The 10672-nt window shown below is 37.2% G+C and overlaps 1 non-coding gene across 1 annotated transcript; it reads right to left on the reverse strand.

The window, feature by feature from the left end:
- Window positions 1-10182: 10182 nt before the first annotated feature.
- Window positions 10183-10286, reverse strand: LOC115506621. The gene has a single exon (XR_003966461.1). It is a non-coding gene; the product is annotated as a U6 spliceosomal RNA (small nuclear RNA).
- Window positions 10287-10672: the final 386 nt, after the last annotated feature.

Below are 10672 nucleotides of genomic sequence, written 5' to 3' on the forward strand. Positions count from 1 at the left end.
ATTTGCACCTTTTCTCTCCCTCAAAAAAAAAACTGAGGTAAAATTCATACAACATAAAATTAACCATTTTAAATTACACGATTCATTTACTATATTCTCAATGTGGTGCCACCATCACCTCTATCTAGTTCCAGAATATTTTCACCACCCCTAAAGCACCCTATACCCATGAGCATTCGTTCTCATTCTCTCCTCTACCCAACCTCTGGCAGTCACCAGTCTGCTTTTTGTCTTCAGGGCTTTGTCTCTTCTGGGCACGTCATATAAATGGAATCATATAATATGTGTCTGGTTTTTTTTCACCCAGCATGTTTTCAAGGTTCATCCATATTGTACCGTGTGTCAACATTTCATTCTTTTTACTCAGTTTACTTCTGACTCACTAAAAACCCTTTTTGTTTGCTACTTCATTCCTTCAGGTAAATATTAACCAAAAGAAAGCTGAGGAAGTAGTTCTGAGACTTAACTAAATAGATTCTAGGACAGAAAGCATTATCAAGGATAGAGAGGTCACTAATATCGATTTCAAAAAAAGCTTAATTTCCCAGGAAGACATATAATTCTAAATCTTTATGTTCTCAGCATCAAAATATATAAAGTCACTACAGAGAGAAGTGAACAAACCCAACACCATTGTGAGAGAGTTCAACATACCTCTGCCATGTATTAAGTGAATCTGAGGGAAAAATTAGTAAAGATTTGGAAAACTTGCATATACCTAAAAAGTTTGATTTGTTGGCTAGGCAATCAGAAAAACTGCCCACAATTACAGAAAAGGCATTCTCAAGCACACATAGGACATTTATAAAATGTGACCAATTGGCCGAAGACAGGTCTGAATGAATTTCAAAGAGTCGGTATTGTATGGGACACATTGTCTGCCTACAATACAATTAAAAGAGAAACCAAGAGAAAATAGGTATCTTTAAAAATCCTCCATTTGAATCCTTTTCAACTCATAGGTCAAATATGAAATCACAGTAGAAAAGAGACAGTATCTTGAACTATGGGATAAAAATACCAGACATGCCAAAACTTATGGATTATAATGATGCTTTAGGGAATTTGTAGCTTTAAATATAATAAAACATGATCACTTCTCCTTTTCTATGTAGATCTTTTTTTTAATGTTTATTTATTTTGAGAGAGAGAGAAGGAAAACACACACACACACACACACACACACAGAGTGCAAGCAGGGGAGAGGCAGAGAGAGACGGAGACACAGAATGTGGAGCAGGTTCCAGGCTCTGAGCTGTCAGCACAGAGACTAAAAAATCTTTTTTAATGTTTATTTATTTTTGAGAGAGAGACAGAGAGAGAGACAGAGAGAGAGAGACAGAGAGAGAGAGAGACAGAGCGTGAACAGGGGAGGGGAAGAGAGAGAAGGAGACACAGAATCTGAAGCAGGCTCCAAACTCTGAGCTGCCAGCACAGAGCCTGATATGGGGCTCGAACTCACAGACAGCAAGATTATGACCTGGATCGAAGTCAGAGGTTTAACTGAATGAGCCACCCAGGTGCTTCTTTGAATTAGTTTTCTATGTACTTATCATAAGTTATATACCTCTGTCAACTACCAAAGTGTTCCTTCAGGGTGCTGAACCTTACAGGTACTCTGACTTGAAAGGGCTCTCCTGGAGCCTCTGCTCCTGGAGCCTCTAGACTCCAGTCTAGACTGGTTAACATCCACCTGTGGCATGGTAGTTAACCTGGGATTGCTTGTCAGAAAATCTGAGGGATTTCCTTTGCTGCTCTTGCATGTTCAGTGTCCTATTTTCCATATCTCATACCTTCCTTTTTAAACTTTTTTTTAATGTTTATTTATTTTTAAGAGAGAGAGAGACAGAGTGTGAATGGAGAAGGGACAGAGAGAGACAGAGAGAGAGAGGGATACACAAAATCTGAAGAAGGCTCCGGGCTCTGTGGCTCAAACTCACGAGCCATGAGATCATGACCTGAGCCAAAGTTGGATGCTTAACTGACTGAGCCATCCAGGCACCCCTCATATCTTCCTTTTTTAATTGATTGTAAGTTAGTAGGTCACATCTTCTAACTTCCTGAAAAGAGGGGATTGGGAGCTATTTTTTTTTATTTTTAAAAATATTTATTTTTTTTAGAGAGAGAGAGAAAGGGGAGGGGCAGAGACAGAGGGAGACATAGAATCCAAAGCAGGCTCCAGGCTCTGAGCTGTCAGCACAGAGCCTGATGTGGGACTTGAACACATGAACTGGGAAATCATGACCTGAGCCGAAGTCGGAGGCTAAACTGATTGAGCCACTCAGGCGCCCCAGGGAGCTAAAATTTTTTAAACCGTTCATGAAATTTTTGTTAAACTATCCTCAAACTTTACGGGTAGTTTGGCTGAGTATAGATTTCTAGATTGGAAGTAATTTTTCCATTCCAAATCCAATACTGCTTGTCTTCCTCCTTTCTGTAGGGGAGCTGAGCTCTGTTCTACTTCCCAGTGTGCTGACACTGAATAGTGACAATTCCTCGGTATACTGGGTGAGTGGTATCCTTACTAAGCCCCTTAACAGTAGAATCACATCTACTCTGAGTCATTTCATTGATAATTCTTATTTTTTCTTTTCTCTCATTCTGGTTATTGGACATCCTGGACTAGTTCTTTAATTTTCTTAACTTTTCTCTCTTATTTTCCACTTCTTTCTGGCAGTTTCTTCAACTTTGGCTTTCAATGCTTCTAATTAGATCTTTCATAATTTCTACTTTTCATATGTTTAACTTCTAACAGTTCTCTTTTAAGTTCTGAAAGATGTTTTCTCACCCCTTGACAGTGTTCTTTTTTGTTTTCTGGTTGCAATATCGTAACTTCATTTAAGAAGCTTTCTTCAGGCCTCTGCTATCTGTTCCTATCTTAGACCAAGCTCCAACAAGCTTCCTGGATTCTCCCAAAGGGTAGGAAGAGGACCTCATCAACCATGGGTTGAATGAGCTGGGTGATTTTATAGTTGGGGAATCTCAAATGTTAATATCTTTATAACTCCTGTTGATGAGAAAATTCCTCAGAAAAGACTTGTGTTTAAATACCCACTACATACCAGGGTAAGGCAGGAACGACCACTCAACAGTGTAGACTAGGGGGACAGGATATGATCGCTTCCTGGACAGACTTGCAACTAATTGTTTTTCTTATTTTAGTCCTTTTTATCTTCCACACTGGTAGTAGGAAAATTGGATATGCAAAGAAAAATTATCCTTAACCGTTATCTTACATTATACACAAAAATTGACTCAAAATGCATCATATACCCAAATATAAAATCTAGAACTTGAGAAAACACAGGAGAAAAAATTGTTGTTAACCTTGGAGTAGGTAAATACTTCTCAATTAAGACACAAAAACACACATCATAAAAGAAAAAACTATTATTTTGACATTACCAAAATTAAAACTTCTGCTCTTCAAAAGACACCATTAAGAAAATGAATAGGCGGGGCGCCTGGGTGGCGCAGTCGGTTAAGCGGCCGACTTCAGCCAGGTCACGATCTCGCGGTCCGTGAGTTCGAGCCCCGTGTCGGGCTCTGGGCTGATGGCTCAGAGCCTGGAGCCTGTTTCCGATTCTGTGTCTCCCTCTCTCTCTGCCCCTCCCCTGTTCATGCTCTGTCTCTCTCTGTCCCAAAAATAAATAAACGTTGAAAAAAAATTAAAAAAAAAAAAAGAAAATGAATAGGCAAACCATAAGCACTAAACTGACAAAGAGCTTGTGTCTACATTCCATAAAGAACTATAGAGCTTATTATTGATAATAATAATATAATAATACTCTATATTATAAGAGTAATAAAAGAAGACATTCAATCAAAAATGGATTAAAGATACAAAATCATGGGGCACCTCGGTGGCTCAGTTGGTTAAATGTCTGACTTTGGCTCAGGTCATGATCTTGCATTTGTGATTTCGAGTACCACATCAGGCTCACAGAGTCCGCTTCAGATCTTCTGTCCCTTTCTCTGCTCCTCTGTTGCTCATGCTCTCTCTCTCTTTCAAATAAATAAACATTAAAAAAATACAAGATATCATTAATTCCATTTCTATGAAATATCTAGAACAGTTAAATCCATAGAGACAGAACAGAGAATGGTGGTAGCCAGGGGGTAGGAAGAGACAGAAATAGGGAGTAACTCTTTTATATGTATGGGATTTCCTTTTGGACTGATAAAAATGTTTTCGAACAGAAGGAAATGGTGACTGTATAATACTGTAAGCTTTATATCAGGTGAATCGCACTTCAGTGTAAAACAAACTGGACAAAACATGTGAATAAATGCTTCATCAAAGAGTATGGCCAATAAACACATGTGGCCAATAAACACATAAAAAGATGCAAAATACCATTACTCATAAGGGAAATGCAACTTAAAACCACATTGAGGTACCACTCTACATATATATATATACTGGAAAGGGTGAAATAAAAAATGGTTGACGGTATCATGTTTTGTTGAGGACATGGAAGAACTGAAACAATCAGATTTTAGGTGGAAATATGTATGTTAAAGCCACTTTAGAAAAAACTTTGGCAGTTTCTAATAAAGTTAGACATATACTAATCACATGGCTAGTCATTCTACTCTAGGATTTCCCCAAAATAAATAAAACAATATATCTTCACAAAAAATTACAGATAGATGTTGATGGTATCTTCATTAAATAATAGCCCCAAACTGGTAACAAGACAACAGTTGAATGGATAAATAAATTGTGATGTATCTTTATAATGAAATATTACTCAGCAGAGAAAAGGAACAAACATCTGACACAGGAATGAATCTTGAAAACAGTGTGCTGAGTGGAAAAAACATAAAAAACAGTTTATATCAAATTATAGAAAAAGCAAATGACTCTACAGTAACAGCAAACAGATCTGTAGCTGCCTGGAACAGGGGCCAGGCAGGATTGACAGCAGAAGGCATATGGAAACTTTTTGGGGTGACGGAAATAGTCTATGACTTCACTATGAAATGACTCTACATGGTAAATGTATTTGTCAAAACCCAATGAACTATATGCTTAAATGGGTATACTCTATTGTATGTATGTAAACTGTATTGCATATAAATTGTACCTTCAAAAAGTTGTTTAAAGGAAAAAAAAAGGGTAGAGGAGACAACTTGAAGAAAATTCCACTGGAGAAACATAGGATAATTATGGAGAAGAGACTGGAAAACTTATCGTTACCTATGGAAGTTGCTACAGTTCTAACTCATTGTGCTAACAACAGGCAAACAATGAGAAAGAATCAAATGCTTAAAAAATCCATTAGAAAAATATTATCCTTTGCAAAGAGGCGTTTCCCCTTGTCATTATGAACTTTCAAAGGAAAAGTGATATAACTTAAGCACATGTTTTCTTGTGCATCTTCAACAAATACTGAAAATGATCTCATACTTACATACATACATACATACATTTAAATTGACTGCTCTCTGCACTGTTTTTAAAAGTAGGCTTCATGCCCAGCATGGAGTCCAACGTGGGGCTTGAACTCACGACCCTGAGATCAAGACCTGAACTAAGATCAAGAGTCGAACACTTAACCAACTGAGCCACTCAGGCACCCCTGAAAACCACTTGCTTTTAGAGACAACTCTCAGAGTATGAAATTATAAATACCTTTGGATATTTTTAAAAAGGAAACAAATACATTATTAGTGTTTCATGAAACAAAACTTAAAATCTTACCTTTTTCATGAAATCTTCTCCATTACAAGGAACCACAAGCAAATTAACTATTAATTCCACCCTGAAAACATTAGGGTTGAAAATGCTCCTGTGTTCTCTATCTGAACAGGCTCTCAATAAAAACTCTTTCCATGCTTGAGAGATTGAATGAGGCTGTGTTGTGAACACACACAGCAAACTCACATAATACTTAACTGTATACAGTGTTCGCAGAAATAATCACTTATTCACTCACTAGTGAGTTCATTTAAAGCTCACTGAGCTTATACTTTGTAGCATATGTAAGGAGGGAAGGAGTCAAATAGAAATATACTTGAAAATCAAAAGATTTGAGCAATGTTAACACCTAACACTAATATAATGTATTATGGCTAATTACAGCATTGTCATAGTGTCTATTTAATCCTTCAACTGAGGAAACTAGGCATTATTGACAGATGAGTAAAGTGAGGCTTAGAATGTTTTTAAAAAACCTATCCAAGACCGTATGGAGATAAAAGAACCAGGTCTTAAATGCAAGGCACTTGATTTGGTATTTTTGTGCCATAATATCACGTTACAGTAACAAGTTGTACGAATGTAGAAGAGTGATTAATTTTGTGGAGTGGAACAGAAGAGAACATCTGAGAGCAACTAGCATTCTAGTCTGCAAGGCAAGCACCAGGAATGCAACAAGGAATTAGCTCACGGCAAACTGCATGATGACACTCCAGAATATCTTAATCTAATCTTTATAGAGAGGCAACGATTTTTCCTACTGCTAAATCAAACTATTTAAAATATATGTAAATCATATCTAGAAGAACTTTATCCACTCTACAACTTTCAAAACATACTTTTAAATGTTTTGACAAGAATTATATTAGAATATTAAGGTCAGAATGTAAGGAATTTATGCTAAATTATTTTCTAAGTCTGCTAGTGTAATATAATGAAAATGAAATACTCTTAAATCACTTGAAAATAATTTTATTAACTGTTTGATACTGTATGACTTTAATCCAAGACCCAAGTGGGAAAGAACACAAGATTACTCTTTCATAATATTGTCCTATTTAAAACAGTATGCTATGTGAAAGCAAGGATAAAAGTATACATTTTCGTGTTGAATTTATAATGTCTTTTTTGGTCCACAGACCATTTCCTATCATAACCTTTGGGAGTAAGTGCTTTAATGTTTTGTTTTGTTTTGTTTTTTTCCTCAAAGGTCTATTCACCTTTAATTACCCCATCACCCAACTTGCCTCTCTGTTCCATGTCTAATTAGGGAGGCTAAGGCAGAGTCTTGGGGAATCAGGCTCCATTTCCTAAGGAGGAAGTCCTAGACTTCCTGTAAGAGTGGTCCTATACGAGTTCAGTTAATGCCTGCTTGACTATACTGATGTGTCCTGCACAGTTTTGTAAGCATTATTGCTTAATAATATATGCAAAAGTCAAGATGAATATAAAAACTTCCGTGGATCTGCTTTATAAAACTAGAGAGATTTGCTTGTGTTGAGGAGAGAAGAGGAATTAACTAATACCTTTTCCTTAAATCTGTTCTGGTATTTGCCTTTATCTCAAATAACCAAGGAATGGTGCTCTTACTCTTCTGCCCTAGAGAAGAGCTATTAATATTTCCCTTCTCCCTTTTTTCTTCATGCCTGGCCACACACGCTTTCCCGCCTTGCCCTGCTCACTCAGCTGAAGCTCAGGGCTCACCAGCTCAGGCCTGAGGTGGAGTCACTGTCCTCATTAGTTCAAATGGATTGGAACTGTGGCATTCAACAGTCCAAACCAGAGTTAGCTTATCAGCAGCATACAAAAAAATTCCACCCACTCGTTGCTGCTTCCTGCTCAGTAGATACCATCTCCTAAAATCAGTGCTAGTGTGATAGGTCTGAGCAGAGAAGTGCCCCCTGATCAACTTGTTTTTCCTGACTCACCAGAGATGTTCCCCATGAAGCACATCATGTTTTAAGGGAACACAAATGGCTTCCCAGGGAGGAAAGAAATACCATGTGAGTAACTCTGGGACCTTAAAATAGTTACTGTATGAACTTGAATTTACTCATCTTAACATGGGAATAAGGGATCCTAATTGAGAGGTTGTTGTGAGCATTAAAACAGTAACACAAGGCTTCTCACAGTGATTGGCACAAGTAGATCAATTTTTCCTTGGTAGGGTCCTTAGGCCAATTTTATAATAAGGTTTTCCTCCATATAGTTCATGAACATTTTTGTTAGATCTATGTCTATATCACTTGCAATTTTGTTTGCTATTTTAAATGGGTTTTTTTGTTTGTTTTTTTGTTGCTATGTTGCTGGTGTAAACAAATACAGTTGGAGTTTTATTTTTTTTTAATGTTTTTTTTTTTTTCAACGTTTATTTATTTTTGGGACAGAGAGAGACAGAGCATGAACGGGGGAGGGGCAGAGAGAGAGGGAGACACAGAATCGGAAACAGGCTCCAGGCTCTGAGCCATCAGCCCAGAGCCCGATGCGGGGCTCGAACTCACGGACCGCGAGATCGTGACCTGGCTGAAGTCAGACGCTTAACCGACTGCGCCACCCAGGCGCCCCCAGTTGGAGTTTTATACAGAAAATTTTTGTTAATCCCTCAATCTTACTAATAGTATTTGTGATACTTTTTATGAAGTTTTATGTAATCATGTCCTCTGTGCATTATGACAACTTTGCTTCAGGCTTCCTAACCCTTATGTTTGTTTGTTTGTTTTTTCTTTTTTTAATATTTAATTTTTAATTTTTTAAAATTTAATTTTTTAAAATTTAATTTTTTAAATTTAATTTTTAATTTTTAATTTCTTTTTTTAATTTTTTTTAATTTTTAATTTTCTGACTGCACTTCAGGACCTTCAGCACAGTGCTGAAGAGAAGCTAGTGACATTGGGCATACTTATCCTGATTTTGAATAAAATGTCTTTAGTGTTTTATAATTAAGAATGATGTTTGGTAGATATCGTTCATCAGGTTAAACATTCCTAGATTGCTGAAAAATTTTTTATATCATGCCTGGGTATTGGATCTTATCAAATGTATTTTCCATATTAATTGGAATGACTATATGATTTTATCTCCTCTGATAATGTTGTAAATGACAATTATAGCTTTTTAAGTTAAAGCAAATTTTTTTTTTACTCCTGAGATAAAGCCAAGATCCTATTTGCTATGTTTTGTTTGGGATTTTTCTATGTCCATGAGTGATACTGACCTTTAATTTTACTTTTCATAGTAGATTTAATTTCATTTCTCAAAGCAATTGACTATTTATATTATTTTCATATGATAAGTTGACAGGGATTCTTTTTTTTTTCCTTGAAAAATCTGTATGAGATTTGAATGATTTATCAAAAGTTTGAAAAAATTTAGTAAATACACACACACACACCCCTCAGATCTTTATCCATTAATCTATTAATGGACACTTGAGCTGCTTCCATATGAGTAAAGTTTACCAGTCAAATCTGAATCGTTTCAGCTACTATTTACTCAGATGGTTTTTCTGCACCCTCTTCCCAACTTTCCTGCCATTCTACTACTCCCATTACATGTATGTTGGTGAACTTAATGGTGTCCCACATTTCTATGAGGTTCTGTTTCATTTTCTTCATTCTTAAAAAAAAATAAATAAATGTTCATTTTTTGAGAGAAAGAGACAGAGTGTGAGTGGGTGAGGGGCAGAGAGAGAGGGAGACACAGAATGGGAAGCAGGTTCCAGGCTCTGAGCTGTCAGCACAGAGCCAGATGTGGGGCTCAAACTCACGAACTGCGAGATTATGACCTGGGCTGAAGTCGATGCTTAACCAACTGAGCCACCCAGGCACCCCACATTTTCTTCATTCTTTTATTTCCCCTCTAAGGATATTTGCTATTTGGGAGATTTCTATAATCGTACAGAAATGATTTATTTTGGTGTGTCCTGTTTCTTCATTAAAGATTGAGTATTTATTACTTTAAAATGTATTTATTTTGAGAAAGTGAGAGCAGAGGGGAAGAGTAGAGGGAGGGAGAGACAGAATCGAGTGGGGTCAAACTCATGAACTGTGAGATCATGGCCTGAGCAGAGATCAAGAGCCAGACACTTAACCAACTGAGTCAAGATTGAGGTATTTAAATGTCTTCACAAGTACTCTGAATCTCTAAAATACTCTGTAGTCATAAATTTGAGATTGAGTTTTAACATCCTATTGAAATTACCATACTCTTTTTGGGCAGAATTTTAAATTTGATGAAAGTCTTAAAAATATGTAATGTTTCAGGGCGCCTGGGTGGGTCACTCGGTTGAGTGACTTCAGCTCAGGTCATGATCTCTCTGTTCCTGAGTTCGAGCCCTGTGTCGGGCTCTGTGCTGACAGCTCAAAGCCTGGAGCCTGTTTTGGATTCTGTGTCTCCCTCTCTGTCTCTCTCTGCCCTCCCCCTGCTCACGCTGTCGCTCTCTCTGAAAAATAAGTAAACGTTAAAAAAAATTTTAAATAAAAAACATGTAATGTTTCACAAATTTGCATGTCATCTTTGTGCAGAGGCTATAGTAGTTTCTGCGTCATTCCAATTTTAGTGTAAGTGCTGCCAAAGTGAGCACTCGACATTTTTCCCCCTCTCTCCTTCACAATGTGCAAGCTCAATTACTCTGGATTCATATTCACAACCTTTCTTCTGTCAGTTCAAATCTACTGCTGAGTCTATCTAGTGAAGTTTTCATTTTGGTTATTACACTTTCTAACTTTAGAATTCCCATGTGGTTCTTTTTTTATAGGTTGTATCTTTTTCTTCTGTTTATTTTGAGAGAGAGAGAGTGAGAGAGAGAGAGCACATGAGTCCAATGGTGGAGAGGCAGAGAAAATGGGGGGGGGGGAGAGAGGATCCAAAGCAGGCTCTGCGCTGACAGGAGTGAGTCCAATGTGGGGCTCGAACTCATGAATTGCGAGATCATGACCGGAGCTGAAGTCAGACACTTAAACAACTGAG

The sequence above is a fragment of the Lynx canadensis genome, chromosome F2, assembly GCF_007474595.2.
Source record: "Lynx canadensis isolate LIC74 chromosome F2, mLynCan4.pri.v2, whole genome shotgun sequence".
NCBI lineage: Eukaryota > Metazoa > Chordata > Mammalia > Carnivora > Felidae > Lynx > Lynx canadensis.